General features: G+C 39.3%; 1 protein-coding gene across 4 annotated transcripts in view; it reads left to right on the top strand.

Moving 5' to 3' along the window:
- The first annotated feature begins 2,676 nt into the window (after positions 1–2,676).
- The window catches only part of LOC128861231 (adenylate cyclase type 2), a 79,521-nt gene continuing 69,819 nt past the window's right edge, over positions 2,677–12,378 (top strand). For 2 of the 4 annotated variants that reach the window (XM_054099193.1, XM_054099197.1), the window contains exon 1: positions 2,677–3,514. The gene's annotated coding sequence lies outside the window, so the exon portion shown is untranslated. Of the gene's footprint in view, positions 3,515–3,543; positions 3,788–12,378 lie in introns of those variants that run through there. The other 2 variants (XM_054099195.1, XM_054099194.1) reach the window with 2 other exon arrangements.

The raw sequence follows: 12,378 nt of genomic DNA on the forward strand, positions 1-12,378 counted from the left end.
GATGCAGTGGTACTGTTTCTGGTTTTTTTTAAGATACATCCAGTGGGTACAACATCGATTACATTTGCTGTTATATAAATCTTTACAGGAAGTCGGTCGTTAAAGATTTACTAAATGATGCCATATGTATTTTGTTTACCGATATATACATTAGGCCGGGTCGATTTGTGGGGAGGCAAAAAAATCGCCCATTGCTCTGTGAAAATCATATTCTAGGGATCAAAATAAGAAACTTTGCCGAAGGAACCATACCTCTAAAACGAATTCTGATGTCCCCCAATTTGGGTCGAACTTTTAGTTTCTTTTGTGGGGAGGCAAAAAAATCGCCCATTGCTCTGTGAAAATCATATTCTAGGGATCAAAATAAGAAACTTTGCCGAAGGAACCATACCTCTAAAACGAATTTTGATGTCCCCCAATTTGGGTCGAACTTTTTAGTTTCTTTTCTATAACTCACTTAAATTAATTTTTTCATTTACATATGTTCTGACTAAATAAATTTCTTAAGAGAAAAAATAGATATTATTATAAATAAATAATAAATATTATTATAAATAAATAAAAATAAAGAAAAAACATAGCCATTTAGCTGATTTTAGCTACCCAAAAGTTCGACCCAAATTGGGGGACATCAGAATTCGTTTTAAAGATATGGTTCCTTCGGCAAAGTTTCTTATTTTGATCCCTAGAATACGATTTTCACAGAGCAATGAGCGATTTTTAAATCGACCCGCCCTATATGTATATTATACATAGATATATTGTACATACACATACATACATACATGCATACTTGTATTGTATATAAATGACACCCTTCGAAGTTGTTCCACCAACGGAGGGACCTAGGGAACGGCAAATGTTTGTTATGAGGAGCTTTTTCAGGGCAGAAATAGGCTCAGAGGTTTGCCTATCGAAGGGCGGCCGCTGTTAGAAAAAACTATTTCATCATTTGGGTTTTAGAACGCTTGCGCCACCCATCCTGCTACCGCGTACCTACATAAAGAACGAGTAGTAGACTAACTTATCCGCCTGGTGCACATTAGCCGAAAGGTCACTATTTCTGAACTGTTAATGAGTTTCACTTGTCCAGGTTTTTCTTTTTGGAATGCCTGCCTATCTGGGTATGTGATTTTAGTTATAGAAATACAATACCGAGGCTATCTAATATTTGATAAAATATATTGGTGATAAAAAGTTGATTAAAAAATAATTAACGTCAGAATAAGTGTAGTAAAATAGATTCATTATTTGTATAATAGATGGATTTAGTTAACCGTATTGCGCGTTGCATAAGAGCAATTAGGTTACGCAAGATCGTGTTAGAGAGATCCAATTACGTATTGTTTGAGCGCTCTTTAAAGGTGGGCACCAGCAAGGTGAAAATACACCATATTTTTTATAGTTTTGCTGCGATAACGGCGAAAACACAAGCCAAGATGCTGAAAATGTGAATAGTTTTTATGATGCTGATGCTATAAGAGCCAACCAACAGCGAAGTTCCATTTACAAACCGCTGCTTAATCATAACAAAATCGACCCAATTCTGAATAGGATGGTGGCTGGAGATAGAAAATGAGTCAATTACGACAACGTCAAACCGATGTGGCCGAATTGCAGTGCAATTGCAAATGTTTGGTGGGATTGGCAGCGAATAATTACTGTGAGCTGCTCCCTAAGGAAAACTCTTAAATCGGACCTGTACTGTCAATAATTGAACCGTCTGAAGAAAGTAATCGCCCAGAAGCGGCCAGCTTTGGTCAATAGGAGTAAAATTGTGTTTTCATCAGGACAATGTCAGACCAAACACAATAATAGTGCCTCACCATTTACTCAGCGATTGTCCCTTAGTCCGGACCTAGCACCAAGTGATCAGATAGTAGTTTCTGTTTCTGTCTATGGCGAATGATTTTGTTGATGAAAAATGCGCCTCAAGAGACGATGCGAAATTCCTGCCCGCACTGTCAAAATGTTTTAGTTTATAGTAAACTTTGTTTTGGAAGATCTGAAAGCCCTGGCAGCTAATTCACATTAGTCATTTTATCATATTAATTTATTTAATTTCGCTAATAAGTAATAAGAATAACAGCTATAACGAGATCATCCTATAAATTATTTAGCCGCATTGCTTGTTCTGCTTTTACAAAAATGCACCTTTGGTCTATGTGACAGTAATAACTGAAAATCAAGTGCAGAAGCTTACGTAGATGCCAAGTATTACTCATACGCCCCACTGTCAGTGAATGACTGCTTGTGAGAGTACACACCTACTTGTATGTATGTACGTCTACCGCCTGTTTGTCTACTAAAGTATATTGTTGCAACACGTTGCTTCCAGCTACATGTTGCTGAGACACGAAAAAATTATTAGAACCGAGCAACAGGCAACGAATACACCCAATAAGACAGTATCGTCAATGAAAAGCTGCGAACACATGTACATAAGTTTTCACACTCACAATGCGTCGTCATATAGCATGCAACACATCAGTCGTCAACAACAATGGCATTCGAGGGGACGGTGACGCCTGTGTGGGACTCGCGCGCATGCCTCCGCTGTAAGTGTGTGTATTAGCTGTAAGTATTTGTCTATGTTTTCTATGATTCTATTGGTTTGTTGTGCTGGGTGGGAAAAACAAAACTGGCGCGCAGTGAATACCAAGCAGTTTGGCCGGCGACGTCCTCCGGTGCAGATCGGTGCTGCTGCTATTTGCTTTTGCCGTAGTCGGATGCCCGGCAAATATTCGGTCTGTCGTCGGATTATTGAACAAATGAGCATATGTGCGCTCTGTTTAAGTGACGACTGAGTGGAAACGATTTGGCGGCAGTCAATTCATTGCATTTTCACGCATCGACGTGGAGCGACGCGACTGTGAGTTTGAACGTTGTAATAGCTTACGAATAAGGAAAGCAGCGATGTCAATGTGACGCGTGTGCTTATTGTGTTTTATTTTTTGTTACATCTTTGAATGTGGTTGGTGATTAAGTGGCTTCAGGCGAATCTGTTTTAAGTGTTTTCCAGCCTATCGCAATTGCTTTAATCCCTCGAATAGTGTGTAATGAGTGTTCTTTGATATTCGCGAAATTTAAAATGGCAATGATAAAGTCGATGCATTGATAAAACCTAAGGGATGCGTGAGTTTTCATGTGAACTACATATGCCCATATACGAGTATTTGCCCACACTGACGTATACTCAATAAAAAATAAAACTTACGCGCTCATTTGCTTGTAATAAACCGTCAACGGGTCAGCATATAAAGTTCGGAAGTGTGACAAACCAATTAGAGTTTCACTTTGTGTTGCGTGTTAATTATATCTAAAAGATACTTGGCGGACGTTAAGCAACAGCGACGTTGTCGAGGGCGCTGACGCTGATGCTAACAACAACAGCAATGCTGATAGTGATGGAATGCGCGCACAGTAGCTAATGGATACTTTTAAATTATAAAAAAAATAACAACAACTAGTAATTGGCTACGAGCGAGTATACTAACATACGGATATGGATAAAGTAAGCTTGGCAAGATGTGTTCAGCTAATATGAAACAGTTTATATTATTTAATATATGAAGTGGTGTAAAGCCAGAGGATGGGCTGAATAGTAACGGCGGTATATCGAAATTGGGTCTACACTTTTTAATAAAATTAGAAAATTTCTTCAGCTAATAATTTCAAGTTTAGAAAATACCCAAGCAGTCATAAAATATATTTTTTGTGTGTTTTAGCTGTGTGTTGCCCTGCTATTAATGGGCAAGTGTCACAATGGATGTATATAAGTATATACGTACGTATTTTTAGATTGTCGTCTTATACAATTTTTTATTTTTGAAATAATTTATTAATTCAGCAGAATTTTGCGTTTCTTTCGGGCAATAAAATCGTCGACTTGTGCATGTTTAGATGTCGTTGTGGGTGTCACGTATTAGTGTGTGCATGCGTGTGGCAATTTTAGTTATTTTTAATCTTAATAAAAAATGAGAACACACCTAATAATTAGAACAGCCGTAAGCGAACGTCGAAAGTCTTACACCCGCAGCCAAACCTTATTTGTCAACGAATTTCACACTACTCCCTATTTCGAAAATTGTTAGTTTTTATCTATTTTTACTTTTGTGGGTATTTATTTTACCCACACAAGCACACTGTATTTCTATTCACTTATTATTTGTTTATGTAGTTATCATAATTAAAAAAAAAAAACTATATTTATATGTATGTATGTATGTATTTATGTATGTATGTAAAGGGGGTTTGCTAGAATGTGAGCCACGACGAACAACCTATTCTTCGGAAAAAGTGGAATTGAATGGCATGTAAATTTGTAGGCGGCCAATAGCGTGCATTTTGCTTTCTGACAAAGTTATTTCACCAAAAATGCTCAACATCGCTGAAAATGACTTGTTGGATAATTTGCTTTTTGGGTCTAGTTGAGTTTATATGGGAATCGCTCGATCTCAACAAATGCATTTACGTCCGCGGCCAAAAACTGAAGTTACGTCCACATTCTTAATATACCCACTCGTCTTGGCCGTGAAAGAGCTTTTTCCTCATTTTGGAGTTTCGCGGAGATTCATACCTACGTTCTCCGAATGCTAGTCACGCACCAACACATACGGCTACGGGGGTTGGGGCCTAATGTAAAGAATTATTTTCTGTTGATGAATCCGAATGGCTTGAAGAAATTTATAAAAAAAGGGGTTTGGTTCTACTGAAACAGATGAAATCTGACTTTTCGGGAAGCCGTTTTTTGTTAAAAGAAGCTGAAATATTTTAAGGAAATCATCTTTGAGAAGTGCAGTAAAATTTTCAAACGAATTAAGCTCGGCTGAAACGTTCTCGACCAACCCTGATTGGTAACGATGGAGAACAATTTTGTTAGTATGCCGTTGGGTTTTAAGTTTGCTATTTGTAGTATTGCGGAGGATGGCTCCATGTGTAGAAGTCCACGCAAGTGGGGAAAGTTACTGATCGCCATTCACTTGGGAATGGCCAAGACGATTCTTCTGCATATGGTTCAAGCAGCTCACAACGGCCGGGATTAGCCCACGTATCCTCTGGGTAGCTTCCGAACACCCGTTCGGGAGTGAGCTAACGTGAGAAGGCGAAACATTCCAGGATAGCTGGTTGTGCGTTGGGTTTGGGACCCGCCACTTAAAAATCCCCCCCAATGAAAAGTTTAAAAAAGTCTCGGATGAGACCTCCCTATACTGATGACGACCACTGCAAACGAAATAAGGATTACGATTTAAGGGCATGCACCTGGAATGTCCGGCCCCTCAATGGGGAAGGTGCCTCTGCCTGGCTGGTTGATGTCCTCGTGAGAGTAAAGGCTAACATCACTGCCATTCAAGAGATGCGATGGACGGGACAAGGCAAGAAAACCATAGGACCTTGTGACGTCTATTACAGCTGCCATGTAAAGGAGCGCAAATTCGCCACGACATAAAAATCGTGCTTGACGACTTCAACGCCAGGGTGGGCAAGGAGGGAATTTTTAGTCCCACAGTCGGAAAATTCAGCCTGCACAACGAAACATCCGGTAACGGACAGCGGCTGATCGACTTCGCCGGGGCCCGAAATATGGTAGTCTGTAGCACCAGATTCCAGCATAACAAGATTCACCAAGCCACCTGGCTGTCTCCTGATCGAAAAACACGAAACCAGATCGATCATGTTGTGATAGATGGAAGACACGCTCCTAGTGTATTAGATGTACGTACAATCCGAGGACCCAACATCGACTCGGATCACTACCTTGTTGCAGCCAAACTGCGCACACGCCTCTGTGCAGCAAAAAATGTGCAACTACCTACGCAAAGAATGTTCGACATCGAAAAGCTGCAATCACAACAGACAGCCAGAAGATTCGCCACTCGACTCTCACTCCTGCTCTCAGAGAGTATTGCCCAACAAACCGCCATCCACGAACAATGGAGCAACATTTCTCGTTCTCTACGTACCGCCGCCGAAGAAGAAATCGGATTCCGGCGAGCCCGAAAAAACAATTGGTACGACGAGGAATGTCATGCTGCCGCAGAAAGAAAGGATGCCGCCTATAGAGCCACGCTGAGATCGGGCGCAACGCGAGCCATGTGGGATCACTACAGAGAGCTGAAAAAGGAAGAGAGACGTATTATCCGACAGAAGAAACGAGAGGCCGAAATACGTGAGTGCGAGGAGCTTGAGATGCTGGCAAATATGAACAACGCCCGAAAATTCTACCAGAAAGTTTGGCGGCTTACAGAAGGTTTTAAGACCGGGGCATTTTCCTGTAAGAAAAAAGACGGCGAACTGGTGACTGACGTACAGAGCAATCTTAAATTATGGAGGGAACACTTCTCGAATCTGTTAAACAGTGACAGCTGCGCATGTCACCGAGAATGTGAAGATCCCGATACCCCAATCGACGACGACGGAATTGACGTTCCGCTACCCGATCATGACGAGGTGAGAATAGCGATAACGCGGCTAAAAAACAACAAAGCCGCGGGCGCCGACGGACTGCCGGCTGAGCTATTCAAACATGGCGGCGAGGAGCTGGTAAGGTGCATGCATCAGCTCCTATGCAAAATATGGTCGGATGAAAGCATGCCTGCCGATTGGAATTTTAGAAGGGCGATCCTGCAATTTGTGCCAATTATCACGGGATTAGTCTTCTAAATATCGCCTATAAGGTCCTAGCGAGCGTATTGTGTGAAAGGCTGAAGCCCACCGTCAACCAACTGATTGGACCTTATCAGTGTGGCTTCAGACCTGGAAAGTCTACCATCGACCAAATATTCACAATACACCAAATCTTGGAAAAGACCCATGGAAGGAGAATCGACACACACCATCTTTTCGTCGACTTCAAAGCTGCATTCGACAGTACGAAAAGGAGATACCTGTATGCCGCGATGTCTGAATTTGGTATCCCCGCAAAACTAATACGGCTATGTAAGATGACGTTGCTCAACACCAGCAGCGCCGTCAGAATTGGGAAGGACCTCTCCGAGCCGTTTGATACCGAACGAGGTTTCAGATAGGGTGACTCGCTGTCGTGTGACTTCTTTAACCTGATGTTGGAGAGCGTCGTACGAGCCGCAGAACTTAATCGCTCAGGCACAATTTTTTATAAGAGCGTACAATTGCTGGCGTATGCCGATGATATCGACATCATCGGCCTTAACAACCGCGCTGTTATATTAGTTCTGCCTTCTCCAAACTGGATAAAGAGGCAAAGCGAATGGGCCTGGTGGTGAACCAGGACAAAACGAAGTACCTCCTGTCTTCAAACAAACAGTCGGCGCACTCGCGAATCGGCACCCACGTCACTGTTGACAGTTAAAATTTCGAGGTTGTAAAAGACTTCGTTTATTTAGGAACCAGCATTAACACCGATAACAATGTCAGCCTTGAAATCCAACGTAGAATCTCTCTTGCCAACAAGTGCTACTTTGGACTAAGTAGGCAACTGAGCAGTAAAGTCCTCTCTCGACGAACAAAACTAATACTCTACAAGACCCTCATCATGCCCGTCCTAACGTATGGCGCAGAAGCTTGGACGATGACAACATCCGATGAAGCGACGCTTGGAGTGTTCGAGAGAAAGATTCTTCGTAAGATTTTTGGACCTTTGCACGTTGGCAACGGCAAATATCGCAGACGATGGAACGATGAGTTGTATGAGCTTTACGACGACATAGACATATCGCTGCGAATAAAGATCCAGCGGCTACGTTGGCTGGGTCATGTCGTCCGAATGGATACAACCGCTCCGGCTTTGAAAGTATTCGATGCGGTACCAGCTGGTGGTAGCAGAGGAAGAGGGCGGCCTCCTCTGCGTTGGAAAGATCAGGTGGAGAAGGACTTGGCTTCACTTGGTGTATCCAACTGGCGCCGGTTAGCACGAGAAAGAAACGACTGGCGCGCTTTGTTAAACTCGGCCAAAATCGCGTAAGCGGTTATAGCGCCAATTAAGAAGAAGAGATTTGTAGTATTGTTCATATTTCAATTTAGTATACTTAAGGTGGGACCTGTGAAGATACATACTAGTATGTGCATAAGTGTGTTGTTCTAAGTGTACGATTTTCTAGGCATGTTTACGTATTTTCGTGCTTGATTATGCCATGGAAAGGATCTAAAATAAATATCATAAAATTTCCAAAAAATTAAGACCAAAGGCCTTAGATACTCTTTGAAAACGAGCCACAATAAAGTAAGTAGAAAAACAGAAATCAAAAATATGATCTGCCCAAGCTTAACCCAAGGCACTAGCGTTGTGAAACAGGCCAAAAAACTATACAGAAGTGAAAAGTGTACAAAAGAAGTGTCATCTGCGCTTTAGTTGAACACCATCGGTGTTTGTTGTTATTCTTGTTGATGTCATTTCGGCGCTGCATCCAAATGTTGCTACGCCTCACTCACATTGTGAAAATGTGTTGCTTACTTATAGTTTGTGCCGTTTTGTAAATACATACATACAAACATAAGTACATACATGTGCATCTATATATATTTTCATTTCGCCCGTTGATTCTATTGCATTCGCATTTTCTCGTGCCTGTTTACCTTTTTTGTTGCTTGTTGTTATGTGTCCTAGGCATTTTCGCTTAGCGTTGCGAATTGGTTTTTTTTTTACTGCCACTTGACGCTCTCTATTCCACTCTAATCTGCCCCACAAGTGCCGTCATATTGTTGACCGTCAAACGAAATTTGTGTATTTATTTGCCTTTTGACTTGTGAAAAATAAATAAAAAACTTCAAATAATGAAGTGAAAATGATTTGATCAATGTGGCTGCGATAAAGTTCAGATGTTTTAGAATAACCACAAACAATCGACTGAATTTGGATGGATTAAAGCTAAAAATATTACAGATGGACAGTGAAGGGAAAATTTATACTTATATGTAGTATTTTTGTATTAATTAAATATGATATATATGTATGTATGGCATGCGAGCCAATGGAAATAACATATGTATATGTGTATGTGTATAGCACACATATACAATATATGTAAACTGTGCGGTTATCATTGAGTTATTGCATTCGCCCAATGCTAGCCGGTTTTACCACCAACCAGGAGAACCAGTACCAGAATTAGATAGGTAATAATGAATTATGACCCACAAAGCGCTTAAAGTTGCTGACTTGAATATATTCATACAAGTTGAAGTAAACTATTTTAATTATTAACATCTTATAGGTAAAAGCTAAATCAAAATGGTGCAAAAAGTAGGTAGGTCTCCTCAAGTAGCACTAAAGCGCCGTTTTGATACCATTATGAGACCTACAACTGGCAGATATCTACAGCCAGCCAGAGCTGTTGATATAATGGAGGATATTGATGGGATTTAGATCGGCGCACTGCCCCAGGCTGTGAAAAAAGTAACTATCATTTAAATTTCTGATATAAAGAATAGCTTCATACAACTACAACCAACTAATTGGTATCGTCGTGCTGGTTAAGTCAAGTTTCTTTTTAAACGATTATGACCTAATTTCCATGTTGATTTAAATAACAAACTCATTGTTTTAACTCCCGTTAAGCTGGCAATTTGAAACTAGCAAAAATTGTCCACCTATCAGAAAACTATAGGGTTTTTCAGTAAGAGGGCTTCAACTTTTGAACTTTTTTGAATGAAACACAAACGGTTTGACTTTTTTAACTAATTTTTTTTTTATTATCGAGTTTGAACATATACATTTAAGTATGAAATTCGATTTCTTTTGCATGACCACCGCGTGCACGTTTTACGAAGTCCAATCGTTGAACCCAATTTTCGACCACTCTTTTGCATAAATCGGCCGAAATTCCAGCAATTTCGCGTTCAATATTGGCTCTGAGCTCACAAATCGTCGCCGGCTTGTTACTGTATACCAATGACTTCACATAACCCCAAAACGGGATGGCTTGTTAAATGGACCGTAAAATGGCCGTAATGCTCTTAAAGTAGCAGCAACAGAACGATTATTTTCATAAAAAATTTGCACGATTTGCAATCGTTGTTCAAGTGTGTAGCGTTCCATGATGAAATGTATACTAATGAAGTTTACAAATGACAAGCAAAAAATAAAAAATATTGCGTCGTTCGCCCTCCCTATCGGAAAAAAGTTGAAGCGCACCTATGGAATAACCCTATACCTCAGCCAACAAATCTCTTGTCCAACAAAAATCGTCCTTATATTTCTAAACAATCGGTCCAACTACAAATATTCCTGGGTAGGAGTGTTCTCGCGAATTTCTAAACTCACGCGGAGGAGATTTCCCTTAAAATGTTGGGAGTAGGAAATTCGAATTTCGAAACAGTTTAATTCTGAATTTTTGACGGTTTCAAGTGGTGTGAATTGTGTGAAAATTTAAGTTAGTTCAAATAAAATTGATAAAAGAGTGGGAACAAGTAAAAAGAAAAAGTGGGAAAAAGTATACTCCTATCTAGGAGTTGTTTTCGACTCAAGTTTTACATTTCCTAAACATACTGATTTTATTCCCTCTAAAGCATACTCTTTACTTGATTTTATAAGAGGGAATAGCTGGAACTTTGCTGACCCTTATACTTATACTACGTTACTATCTACAGAATTTGTTAGTTATTCGTTAGAATATGCCGTGTTTAAGAGAGGGTTCTTCCCTAAATTTCTCTTATCCTGTCCGATCATATAAATCTCGCTTGCTTCTAAGTAATCTCAAACAGCTGGAAAGTAGGACATAGATTTTGTCACTGTTTTTTTTGTTTAATTTTGTCAGGTGGGAGATCGATTGTTTCTCTCTTCTAGAAATTGTTACCTTTCGGTCCCTACCCGGTCTTTACGTAATAAATATCCGTTCCATTTGAATAGGTGCAGAACAAATTATACCTGCAATGCTCCTTTTGCTCGCTCTCCTTATGAACTCAATGAAGTCTCGAATACCACTGAATTTGATTTTATTTTATCTAAGCTATACTTTTTGTTGTTTATTGTATTGTAATTTAATTTTTCGATAACGATATTTTTGTAATTGTAGTGAGTAAGAATAATTGTAATTTAACTTTTGTTTTTTCTTTTTTTCTTTTTGTTAAAAATACTTTTGTTATGAGTAGTCAGTAAGAGCAATTGGTCATTGATTTCGGAATAAATAACTAAATGAATAAAATGAAAAGAAATTATTAAACAATGCATAGAATAGGTTTCCGCATAGCAGCAGACGACAGTTTTTCGAGTTGGAGCGTCAGACTCAGGCACAAAACTTTAAGAAGGCATATAAGCAATAAAGCAAACCCACTTGAATAAAGCGGCTATCCAATATTTGTTAGAGGGGCTCAGAATGCTGGAGTAACCAAATAAAAAGCAATTGGATGTTTGACCTATTGTAAAACTTAGTGAAGCTTTGCGCTTTTTTGCTGAAGGTGGAGAGCAAACGGAGATAAAAGGATGGGGATGTTTCTTTAATGCAATCCACTCAGAATAAAGCCCCAGATCAGGTTGAGATTTTTAAACACAAACTGGATAAATATATATAAAGCAGAAGAAAAACGAAGTGCGCGAAGCGTTTTATCCTAAGCGAGGGTCAAAGGGATTGCCAGCCTATGTAGCGATAGCGCAGAAGTAATTGCTTTAGCTTCATCGCAATGCTTGGCAGCGACCCAAAGTGTAAGAAACATAACAGAAAGTACCCCATAAAATCAGCTGTGAAGTGGGAACCCAATTTTCTAGAATCTCATACTATTTCAATAAAATATTGACAAAAGAGTTAATCAACTAAAATTATTATTTTTTATTATTGAACTTTTTAATACTAAATAATAAAATAAACAAAATTATAAAAAAAATACAAATTATTACTAAAACATACATATTTTTATTACTAATACTAAAATTAAACACATTTTTGGTTGCTTAGTCTCCTGCTACCCTCCTCATCTTTGCCTTTATAAAATCCTCTGACAATTCCAGGATTTCCCTGCGTCAGTTTTACAAGAAATTCTAGTCTACTCTTCTTGGAAGATTTGACCCTAGGCATTTTTATTCTGAATATGAAGTCAGTTCTTATGTGAAAAGGAGGTTGCCTAAAATGTTGTAGTTTTTCGAAAGGCTGGAAGTACTGGGAAATCTGAGCATTAATACAATTTCGATAAGTATCTCGACCAGAGAGGCAGTTAAAAGCTCTATTTTCTGCAAAAGTATTTATTCTTAGGTAATTTATATATATTTTAAATGTGACTCAATACGAACCCTAAATTCGATTCGGAACATCCTAACTCCAGGGCCATTAGCAAGTCTAGTTTTTCTGAAATTATTTATTTTTAAGTTCGAATATTAGTCCGTAAAATTCTACTACAAATGGGCATAGCCAGCATAATTTATATGCGATTTGAACAAGGATTTTAACTGTTTTTGTTATAAATTTGGTG

This window comes from Anastrepha ludens, chromosome 4 (genome assembly GCF_028408465.1).
Source record: "Anastrepha ludens isolate Willacy chromosome 4, idAnaLude1.1, whole genome shotgun sequence".
Taxonomy (NCBI): domain Eukaryota; kingdom Metazoa; phylum Arthropoda; class Insecta; order Diptera; family Tephritidae; genus Anastrepha; species Anastrepha ludens.